The following is a 12626-nucleotide window of genomic DNA, read 5'->3' on the forward strand; positions in this document are numbered from 1 at the left end:
GGGGGGGGGGGGGGGGTAAAGTAAAAGGAGGAGAAAGAGGAAGGAAAGAAAGAAAGAAATCGGGAATCCCATTCCTGATGTCTGGGATGACATAACAGCATCCAAATCTCGTAATCTCTGAACATCTAATGCAAAGTTTTTTAAAACTTTGGCTATTGATAGAGTAAGGCATATCTATTAATTAGAAGAAAGTAGTGCAGAAACCATTTCCCAAACATTATCCAAGGGGAAAATTATCTGAAGGTATAAATTTCACGCTGTCCTTCTCTCATCCCTACCTCAAGTCTATGCTCTTAGCTGGCTTCAGCCCTAGACCACTCAGCAGCCTAAGGACCGGGCTGCCTGTCTAACCTGATGCTACCCCTCTTTGGGGAAAGTTGGCCTTCAGGTCCCCCAGCAGACCCAGTTAGGGGGTAATCTGGCAGATGTCCTGCACCAGGGGACCATCCTGCCATAAAGCCTGTGAGGACAGGGTCCTTCGTCATCCTTCTTGAGACACAGGAAACACCACATTGGACCAGTTTGTCCCGCACAGTAGCTGTGGACAGCAGCATCTATGAATAAATTGCACATTTCTGTTTTGTAGTTGTCCATCAGGAACCCACCACCCATGAATGACCAAAACCCTCCCTAAGTCTGTTCATATTTTGCTCCAAATAAAAAAAAATAAAATAATGTAAAATAAACAGACCATACAATTTACTATAAGAATAAAAGAAGCACTATCATTTATTTTTCCTAAAACCACATTTTCGCGTTCTATAAAGATTCGACAAGTTCGCATCCTTGTCCTCTTGCCGGCTTCCCTAAACGGAATATGTGGAAGAAGGTCAGAAGGTGAGAACAATGTAGCCTAAAAATTATATACAAGCCTAGCGAAGGGAATAATGAGGCACACCTTAACTGACCACACAATAGAAGATTCACTCATGACTTATTTTATTTATCCTTGTATTAAACATCCATACGATGAAATGTTTATCCCCATTGAAAACATTTTAGAAGAATGACATAGTAGATGAATAATTAGCGATATGGAAAACTGTCCTGACATGCTGCCTGGTAATAAAGAAGAATTATATCACAGACCCATTTTGTTAAAAATGATAAGGCAAAATAAAAATATTTGCGGGCAATACACTATAATACTCATGGTAGAGAATCTTTTCTTCTTTGTATTTTTCCCCCTTCTCTTTTGGTTCATCTGTATTTTCAAAACATTCATAATAAACATAAATTACATTTTAATGTAAAATATATATAATATATAATGGCTTATGTTTTTGTAAATATCTGAAAAACACAGGCATGTTCTGTATAACAAGCAGCACACAATACCTACAGTTGTTAAACCCTTTATGTGTGTGTACCAAAACACATGCTTCTCTTTAAATGTCTACAGCAAGAATAGGGTAGCTGTTTTTTGATTAATTTTAGTAAGAAAGCCCAGGAGACATGCATGCATTTTGTAGCAATCATCCATCCAACATTAATTCGTTAAGTCGATATTAATGATGTGCCTTTTCCACGCCGGGAACTCTGGCAGGCACTCAGGAAGCAAGGATGACAGGGCTCTGTCCAGTCACCAGGTGTCTTGGCATTCGGGAAGCCTATGTCATTTACTCAAATTCCACATATAAAACTGTAGAGCCTGGAATCGACTCATGAAATACAGGCTTTGCAAGGGCAAAACAATACAACAAAAGTACTGTATATTGTCTCTAAGGTGACACATGAATCTTAAAATGCATAATGTTTGGATTATTCATGAGAGCGCTGCAAGAAGGATGTTCCAAGGATTTTTGCCAGGAACATGCCTGAAATTGTAGATAAGAATCAAGCATCTGGAGCTGCCCCCACAATGGAAAACTACATCACTCAATGGAACTTTTCCGCCTATATCAATTGGAGGATTTGCCTGAGAACACATGCAACCCTCAAGGTCACCCATTCCAACCTGCTCGAAGACCCTTTATCTGCTCACAGTATCCCTCATGATTAGTTTCACTCCATTGGGTAAAACTGTGTGTGTGTGTGTGTGTGTGTGTGTTTGCCATATCCTCTGGCAGCACATTATGAAATAATCCAATTACGATCTAAGTAACTATAGTTTCAACACTGTCTCTACATGGTTAATACAGTCTTCAGCCTCTCGGTTGATTTGAACTAATCTAAACCAAGGAAATTGTTATCACATACTAAATCCTCAACTTCTCAACACCAAGTTGCAATTTCCTTAATTTTGAAGCACACACCAGCTCAGTTATACAGGCTCAAATGGAGCAATGATTTCAATAAGCACAATTTCATAAACATCCCCCACACTCTCAAGTTCATGCTAACTTTGCTCTTACTTAACTTATTCTCATGCTTCTAAAATTGCAGGGATATTAAGTATAGTGGAAATGTACAGAAGGTGATTTTGGGGGGGTAAACATTACTGATAGTGTAGATAAAGCTTGAGCATCAATCAAGAAAGAGAATGGAAAAGCAAAAGCTTATTTTATTTAAAGTATTTTATTAAAAGTATTTTTAAAAGGAACATAGTGACAGAGGTAAAGAGTGAAGGTATATTAGAATATTACATATATATGCTAATTAAAATTAGTATTTTTATAAAATGGATTTTTCTGGAAAAAATATAAATCATTAAAGTTATTTTAGAAAGTAAAAAATAAAAATATTTTTTTAAATGCAGGGATATTAAACCATTAACAGGGATGCTAAATATGTCAATTTATTATTCGTGATTAAAAAAACTAAGAAAAGACAAATTGTTTTGACAAAATAATTTAGTTTAAAGGAACTTTTTAATTTCCTGTTTCAATGATTATGCTTCTATATATAATTTATAAACCATTAACTGTATTTCAAGGTCTTTATCCATATAACTGGGTATATCTAATTGAGATGCTATGGTCATCAGATTGCCACTGGTCACCATGAAGCTTGGTCTGCCCAAAGGGCACACAGTTTGAGGATACACACAAAGGCATCTGGCCATTATGCCTAGAGGCTGTCATACCCTGTCACACTGTGCTCAGTCATCATTCTTGGACACCCTGAGAAGTTATCTTGGGCTGTTGAAATTAACTTAGATTTTAGCCACTGGTCATAATTTTAAATAGCTTTTTTTAAAGTGTGCTTGTCTCATTTCAAAGATACTGAGCATTTATTTTTGTCTTGATCTGTAATTATTTTATAAATTCTTTAAAAGAAAATGGAGATTACTTCTTAAAGAAAGATAATAAATCTTATAAGACATTATAGTGTCACTCAATTTGAAAATTTACGGAGAAGCTTCCATTAAATAATTGCTCCTGCTGCTTTCTAAAGAATGTTTTTAGTTTTAGTTTTAGATGGCCTTTATTTTGACATCACTCAATTTGATTAATCAGTTGCTAACTAATTTATATCACAAATGTAATAAAAAATGAAGCCAAGGCACAAAATGTTTGCTATAAATTCATTTACATTTGCATGAGTGTCAGTAGACAACCTACAGAATTAACTAAATCCTACGCCTATGCTTGATTAAAGTCAGGTGCATGAAACACTGGGAGCCTGTCTCACTACTGTAGCTGCTATACTGTGTCCTCTCTACATGTATCATCTCTTACTGTAAGCAGTGTAGAAGATACAGGGATATAATTGGAGTCAAGGCAGGCCAGGTCTCTTCCAATTCACCCATATGAAAATGTGTTTAATTCTGTTTAAATACACTGAATTGAATTGAAACTATGATGCCAGTTAATTTCTTGTTGGCATCTGATCCCAACACAGATCTCAGCCCATGTTTTGGGAAAGGCTACAGTGTTCGGGGACAACTGGAAACATTCTTTCTGAACATATTGGCAATGATAAGCCAGAAGAACAATCACAGCATTCCCACTGTGAAGTTACCTGGTGGATATTATTCTTTCTTTATTTACAGCTACAAAAATAATTCTGCCTCAAGAATTTTAGGAAGTAACCACCTACTGCCCAAAGAACTACCCTGCTTTGTTTATTTGCTAGCTAGAAACCAGACGTGAGCCTTGCAGGGATTTTCCCTTTGAACTGCTTGAAATGTTGTCACTAGAGGGTGCTAAATGTCCCTCTAAAAGGCCCTTAGAGAGAATGTCTAGTTCTTGACTGTCAGTTCCTTAAATTGATACTATTATCCTACAAAGCTATCTCATTTTCATCTATTAAAATTAAAACCCAACATTCATAATGTAGGAAACATTTTTTGTGACACTAATTTTGTTCATTACTATAGAACATAAGGAAATACATCTGCTTTAGGAACAAAGATAAATACACAGATCTACATTTAAGACTAAATGCATGATTTTTCTGGGTGAGATGTGATCATGGAAATTGTGTAATTGTTCTACATCACTATTAAATAATTTTGAACCCTGAAAAATATTCTACTTCACAAAAATTCTAGATAGTTCAATATATTCCCTGTGCAAATTGTATCAAATTAAGAGGCAAATTTAGAGTACGTATGTTTTCTCTGTACACAATACTGGTTTCAGTGTTAGTACCTCACCTAAACTCAGACACTAGTAGGTTTTTTTTCAAGAACTGAGAGTTGCGGGAAGAATATGAATTACACTATAATATGTCAGATGTGAAAGATACCTTGTGGTCTCTTCCTTTATTAAAAAATAAAATAAAAAATATTAATTTTTAAAATGTAATATTTTCGGATATACTTATAGTGTATCACTTATTAAAATAGTATAATATATATTACATAAAATAAATTTTAAAACCAAAGATGTGAGTTTTCTTAAAAATAATCTTATACAATTTGACTTTTTGGTCGTCAAAATGATAAACCCTTAAGCAAAACACAGTGCCTTGGCAATATCTGCAAATAATACAAGTGGTTTTGCAACTTTCCTCTCTCTCTTCTCACTTGTACTTAAAAATACCGCCGTGTTTCCTTTTTCTCCCCTCCCACTTCGGTTCACACACCGCAAATGGTGAGGTCTGCGGCTGAAGCTGTCTGCGTGCGCTCATGGCCGGCCGAGGCAGGGTTGCAGGCGGGCCAGGCTCTGACCCACATCTGAAGAGCCTCCAGTGACAGGTTTACGATGGATTTTCCTCTCGCTTTGCCAGAAGAGCTGAGAGGTTCATATTCAGTGTGCTCCACACAAGGATAATTACGGCAGTGTTTCATCAGTTTGACTGCTATTTTTAAAAGGAAACAAACATGACTTTTGCATGTAAGTGGCATCACAGAGTAGATGGGACAAGGCCTGAACACTGTCACAGCAGTGGACCCCGGGCCTGGCTTCGCTGTGATGCAGCTGCAGATAAAAGACACTGGCAGAAGAGAAAAGCAACGCTAGGCTCAGCTCAGCCAGCATCCACAGTGCTAGCTGCTGATTACAGGCTGGCTAGGTAGAAACTGAGGAACCTGCACAGGTGCTAGGGGTCAGGGGGGCCCCCAAAAGTCCGCATGTTGGAAACTTGATCCCCACTGTAACAGTGTTAAGGGGGGGGGGAGTCTGATTACTATACTTGAAAAGTGGGGCCTTTAAGAGGTGATTGGATCATGAGGACTGTGCCCTGGAGAACAGGTGTGGACTGGTGGCTACATAAGGAGCACATAAGAGAGCTCTTCCCATTCTCACCATGTGACACCCTGATCACCACGGGACCCTATAGAGAGTTCCCACCCAGAAGAAGGCCCTCACCAGATGCACCCTTTGGACCATGGACTTTCCAACCTCCCAAACTGTAAGAAATAAATACCATTTCTCTATAAATTACCCAGTTTCAGGTAATCTGTTATAAACCACAGAAACAGACTAATACAAGAGCTAACTTCAGTCTCAGCAAGTGAAGTAGACACAAATGCACTAGAAAGGTTCATGATGCTCCTCAAAAGGAAGGGCCTCGTGCAGCGCACTGACCACAGAGGCCTAGGCTCGGGTAGCAAGGCTTCAGCGTGGCTGCCTCTCCATCTGCTCAGTGACCCCATGGAGTCAGTTAATCCATGTGCATCCATTTTCCATTTTAAATCAATGAATGACTTAGCAGGTTTGTTCAAAGGAGGAGTTAGCATGCACTGATTGTCACCCTCTGTCCCACCCCGCCCAATCCCCACAGATGGAGAGCAGCAACTCCCCCAGAGGCCTGGTGCTGTCACAGTGATGATGCTCCTCAAGCATTTGCTGAATGAATGACTGAAGAAATGAATGGAGTGAGTGAGTGAATGAATGAATGAAGCATGTCCTACAGAGCCCAGGAGTACCAGGGAAGGACAGTACTAGCTGTGTCCGCAGCTAGTCCAGGAAAGGGCCCTCGAGGCCCAGAGTGTGGATTGAACCTGGGACTGCACAGGGTGAGTGAGGTACTCCCAACAGTGAGGGCAGTCCTGTGACAGGCCCAGCCATGGTTCCACAGCAACCAACTGTGGCTCACCTGAAAGGGATGGCCGGGGCCAGCTGTGGCCAAAACAACATCCCTTTCTCTTTTCTGAACAGAATGTGTCCAGCATCTGTGCCGTTGTGTGGCTTTCAACTGTCTGCTGACCAGTCCTCAAGATGATTTTCATTCAAAATTAAGTACCTGGTATTTAGGTCGTGTTACCCAGGCCTCCTTCCTCTCACACACGTACACACAGTAAATGACAGATACATAGATGCGTCTGCCCTACCACCATCTCCCTTCTCCCAATAACCTGCCAGCTCTTTTCTCAGGTGTCCAGCTGCACACCCTGGGTAACTTTGAAAGCAGCTTTTTTGAGCTATTTCCCCCAAACAAAGGCACTGGGAAGCGAGGAAGGCAAACGGTGTCTAAGAGGCCTTCTGACTCTACATCTTATGGGATTTCCATCTCAGTGACTGACCTAACAGTATCTGGTAGTGAGTGAGTACTCACTAAAAAAAAAAAATACTGAATGAATGAACAAACGGATGAATGAATGAGTGAATGAATGAGTATATGTCCCCTATTTTGCCTGCATCATGATGAACTTATAGCAGATTAATCTGGATTTCAACATAAAATAATAGCTCCCATTTGTATACTACTGAGTCCTTGAATTTTCCAAAGTAACTCTGACTAAAATTACATCCGGCTGAACTATTTCAGCAACTGGGCTGGTTTCACATGCACTTACTAGAAACCATCAGAATAGCAGATTTATTACCTTTCTAGACACTTGCCATATCACAGGGCAACTGTATTTCCCAAGAGGGTCCAATAAGGTTTCCCATCACACATACCCTTCTACAAGGTGACTCTGACTTTGTTCCCATCAAAAGGTGTGGTCTATGTTCCCACTCCTCCAATCTGGGTGGGCCTGTGACTACGGCAGAAGTTCAGCTGTGTGACTTCCAAGGCTACCTCATAAAGGTGATACAGCTTGCACCTGGTTTTCTTGGGAACAGCCACCCTTCAACCTCATCCCTCATGCTGGGAGGATGCCCAAGCTTATGGAGAGGTCATTCATAGGGATCCCAGTCATCAGTCCCAGCCAACAGCCAGCACCAACCCCCAGAGAGAGGTGTGGGTGAAGAAACCTTCAAGATGGCTCGAGTTCCATCCACCACTTGACCCTGAGCAAAGAAAGCCTGTCTCAGCCTAACCAATGCCTGGAACCATGAGTGATAATGAATAATAAGATGATCTCTGTGATTTTAAGCCACAAAGTTTGGAGTGATTTGTTATGCAGTGATAGGTCATTGGAATGCCATCAGAAGATTCCCTACTCTTTTAAAAAGAAACTTTTGCAACATTGTTCCAGCAGAAAATATGCTTGCTATGTGATTATTCACCCATTCATCAAATCTTTATTGGCATCGGCTATAATCTAAGCATTGTGTCAGGCACTGAAGGTGCAAAAAAGAAGAGACGTGGTCTGCAGCCAAACAAACAAAAATTTACATATGAGAAAAAAATATGCCAAAATTAAAACAGCATTTTGACCCAAGAGAAAGGACATAAGAAATGAACCTCAACCGAATTCTTCACTCTCCTCCTCTGCCCTTTTCCTCCCTCTACTCATTAAATGTACACGTGTCTCAGGGTCACTTTACCCCTAAGACTAGACCCTCCTGCTCCGTCCCGATTCGAGCCCTCAGTCTCTGCCCAGTGCCCCCAGCTCCCCAGGCTCCGTGTTGTTGGTACCCTGTTCCCGTTCTCTAGAAACATCTCTGCCCATCAATCTCAGATTACTTTCCAAAGAGACGTGGGAACCCTTCAATTTCCCCTCTGTGACTTCCACAGAAATGGAGTGATAAATGAGAAGCAGAGGGAAAGGATGAGGATTCATTACCCTGAGTTACGAAAAAGAAAAGCCCTTGTGTTTAGAAGGCGCTGTTATTATTTTCTCTGAAACATTAGCTCCTGGAAGTCAGAGGCTCTGTCCCTAGCATGGTCTCTAAGCCTCCCAGGGTGCCCTGGGGGCTTCCATGGGTCGATTTTGACTCTAATGAGAGCCATCTGGAAGACTGCAGTGGTGGGCCTGGCTCACGCTGGACAGGAACTTCACTGTGGGCAAAGGTGACATGCACAGGGACACTCAGCTGGGCTCCATTTCTGACAGCCATGGTCCTGTGTACTCCTTCCCCAAGGAGAGCACGAGAATAACAGCAGTCCTGAGTGGGATTCTCCCAAAACATCTGGGAAGTTTCTTTAAAGAAGGTGAAGTTATTGTTTTTAAACTCACGTGTTGAATTCTTGTAAATGAAGTGTTGCTGTTCAGATCCCAGATAGCTAGGGAACCCATATCTCACCTCCCAGACTGAGAGAAGATTTGAGATGTTTGACTCTGTATTACTTAAAGCTGTTCTGAGCTTTTCATCAGGAATGGAAAGCATTAATGTGTCTCACACGCCACTCTCTGTTTTATGGAATTCTTGCACTGTGAAGCTCTTTTTATTTTATTATTTTCTTTAATAGCCAGAAAACTGGAAGCTGTTCTGAGCTTTTCATCAGGAATGGAAAGCATTAATGTGTCTCACACGCCACTCTCTATTTTATGGAATTCTTGCACTGTGAAGCTCTTTTTATTTTATTATTTTCTTTAATAGCCAGAAAACTGAGAAGTTCACAAAGAAATTTTTCAACTGCCTTCAGTGACCCTTAACCTAAGATGTTTGTCCTAATCTGTAAATTGGAGTTAAAAGTATATCTGTACCTTTGGAGTGGAGAAGTTTGTCCTTCACAGAGTGGGGAGACCACTAACAATGGGCTATACATACATCGTGCTTCTTTGTCAGTTGCTGCAAACCAAAAACAGATGTGAAATATCAGTGGCTACCTCATAGCGACCTATGGAAGTTGAGGCTAATCCGGATCATTCTTAATAACTCAAAACTGCCACCTTCTAACCACATAATTTTTTTCTCACTTACAAATGCAAGAAAAAGGACTTGACAGTATGCACGGAAATCCATTTCTCTCTGACCACATACAGATTTTCTCTGATAAGAGCCAGGAATAAAAGCTTGCTCCACTAAATTGTACTGCTGTCATCTGCATATGCCTTCATTTAGGTGATCATCACCTTTAGCTAACCAAGATCTAAAAGAAAAAAATTATACTGAAAAGTATAATTGCTGTCATGACCTTTTCCCCAAATTTAGGAAATACAGCATTCCTTGGATGATTAGACTGCTTTTAAATATAAGGAAACATAGAAGGTATAGGGTGATGAATCTAGCAACCCCCCAAATTTTTCTATAATGTTGAAGCCATTTTAATTTTTGATAATTTTCCTGAATTTTAAGATAATGAGTATAAGTGAAGGAGAAAAATCAATAGGTATGAGAATGACTCATAACCTCCCAAATGAAGAAATCAACCATTCTGCACTAAATTTGAACATTTTATCAATATTATGTCTAGTAACCAAGTCCAAGAGAAACTACTTTAACATAAAATCAAATATAAAATTGTTTCCAACATTAAATATTATTTTTGACCTTAAAGCAGGCATAAACTAGGATGCCTATAGATGTAAGGCTAGACATTCATTTTTTAATGTCTTCAAATACAGCAATTACACTGTCATGCTACACATGGGACCTCATATTCCTACACTGAAATTAGATTTACACATATATAGAGATCAAAGGTAAGAGACAGTCATATTATCATATTTCATCCTATCTAAGACTTGGGGTCAGATGTAAAGCACACCATGATTTAATATACTAACAGGAAAAAAAATAATTCTGCTAATCAAACTTAGCCATAATCCTTTCTTATCAATTATAAGACTTATCTCAATTTTTGAGAGCAAATATGTACCTTAGAATTGATGCACAGGAAAAAAAATAATTCTGCTAATCAAACTTAGCCATAATCCTTTCTTATCAATTATAAGATTTATCTCAAATTTTGAGAGCAAATATGTACCTTAGAATTGATGCGTGTGGAATACTGATGAAAGAACAAATTATGAAAGCACTAAAATGTTACTTGGAATAGACTGCAGGGTTTTTCAACCTTAGCACTATCAACATTTTGGGCTGGTTAATTCTTTGTTGTGGGGGGTTTCCCTGTGCATCACAGTACGTTGGTAGTATTCCTGGCCTCTGCCCACTAGATACCAGTAGACCTTCCCCCACTCCCAGTTATAGCAACCAAAACTGTCTTTGGACATTGTCAACTGTCCCTGAGGGTAGAGGCAAAATCTCCCCGGTTGAGGACCAGTGAACCATTGGAATAAAGCAATTCAGTTTTATCAGCCCTCACAATAATTAGTCTCTCTCTCTCTAAATTTATATACGTATATGTGTCTGTGTGTGTGTTTGTGTGTGTGTATAACAAACTGTCAGCCAATTGGAAAGTGTATTGTTGGATCAGGAATGGAAAGCATTAATGTGTCTCACACACCATTCTTGTTTGTTTGTAGATGTCAAGATATTGACCTGAAAGACACTACATAAGCAAACAGAAGTGCAGGTACAAGAGTGTGCTGGCCATCCTGACCAACAGGATATAAGAGAACAGGGATGAGCACAGTCACCATCATGAGTTCACTACCTATAAACCATCCCATAAATGAGAAAATAAAAACAATGTAACTACAACACCATATTCTGGACCTATCCAGATGACAAAAATGAAAAAAAGCTTAATATTTTTCAGCATTGGCAGGAATGTGAAGAAAAGGGCACTCTCACTCATGGATATGGAAACATGGTAATTTATTCTTTGACTCAGCAATTTCTATTTTAGAAATCCATCTTTTAGAAATACTCCCAATAGACAAAGATACGGGTACAAGAACGTTCACTATGACACTGTTTATTAATAGTAAAAAAAACCAGCATGTCTATCAGTCAGAGTTTGGATAAATATACTACACAGTATTAAGAAGAATGAAATAGATCTAAATGCATGGCATAGAAAATATTTTGAAATATAAACTTCAGTTTTGAGGTTGGGATCATGAGATAACTATCCCTTTTCAAGTCAAACATTTGGGAAAAGTTGGACTATAACAAGTATGCGTTACTTTTGTAATCAGAAAAAACAATTTAAGTCATATTCTAATACAGAAATATTAAAATGTTAAGAAAATTTAAATATATTAATAAAAACATATAATAGGCTACAAATTAGACTATAGAATTCACAAATACACATTAATGTAGATACAAAGAGATTGAGGTTTATTCATTTACACAAGGCATATTTATTATCTACTTTATTAAATATACTGTTAGTAAAATAATAAGTGAGACTTGCTAATGAAAGACTCCTGGGGAAAATAAGAATTGAGTCCCAAAGAACCAGGGCATATTCAGATTGTAGGGGGAAAGTGGCAAAATCTTTTCGGAATAAGGCATCAAAAAACTTGAGTAAAGGATTTGGTTTAACATAAAAGGAGCAAGAAAATAGGAGGTAAGGTTATTCTGAGAAATCTGTCAAAATGAGGAACTATCTTGACATCTACAAACAAATATTTGCTGTTGATTCATTTGGGCAATGAGGATTCACATGAATAATTCAAAGATCACTTGACATAAAATGCTTCTGATTAGAGCACATTTTATGGCATTTCATGAAGAGATGGCTGTAGGAATCATTTATATTTTAATTTCAACTTGAATAAGGCTTGGTTCTGCAAATAAAAAAGAACAGTAAATATGAGGTGAAATACATGTCAATGCTACTGTTTTTATGGTTAATTCCCCATTGGAAGTAGGCAAAGGTATCAATCTCAAGAAGTTAGAAAAACCCAAAGAAAGGAGGAGGAAAATAGTAAAGATAAGAACAAAATTAATGAAATAGAAAATGAGGATATGGTGGAGAAGATTAACTAATCCAAATCTGATACTTTGAAAAGATTAGTTATTTATACACCCCTGATGAGTACAATTCAAAAGGGAGAAAGTTAAAATAACCAAAATCAGGAATGAAAAGTGAACATTACTGAAGGTCCTATATACATTATAAGGATAAAAGTGCATTATCATCAACTTCCTACTAATAAATGTGAAAATTTAGCTGAAGTAGATAAAATCCTTAGAAAATATAATTCACCAAAACTGTCAAAGGAAGAAACACAAAATCTGAACCTGTGTAACTATTAAAGACATTGACTGAATAATCTGAAACCTTCTTAAAGGAAAACTTCAAGATTTAAAAAAAAAAAAATAGAA

Source organism: Galeopterus variegatus, unplaced genomic scaffold (genome assembly GCF_000696425.1).
Source record: "Galeopterus variegatus unplaced genomic scaffold, G_variegatus-3.0.2 Scaffold6376, whole genome shotgun sequence".
NCBI classification, from domain to species: Eukaryota; Metazoa; Chordata; class Mammalia; order Dermoptera; family Cynocephalidae; genus Galeopterus; species Galeopterus variegatus.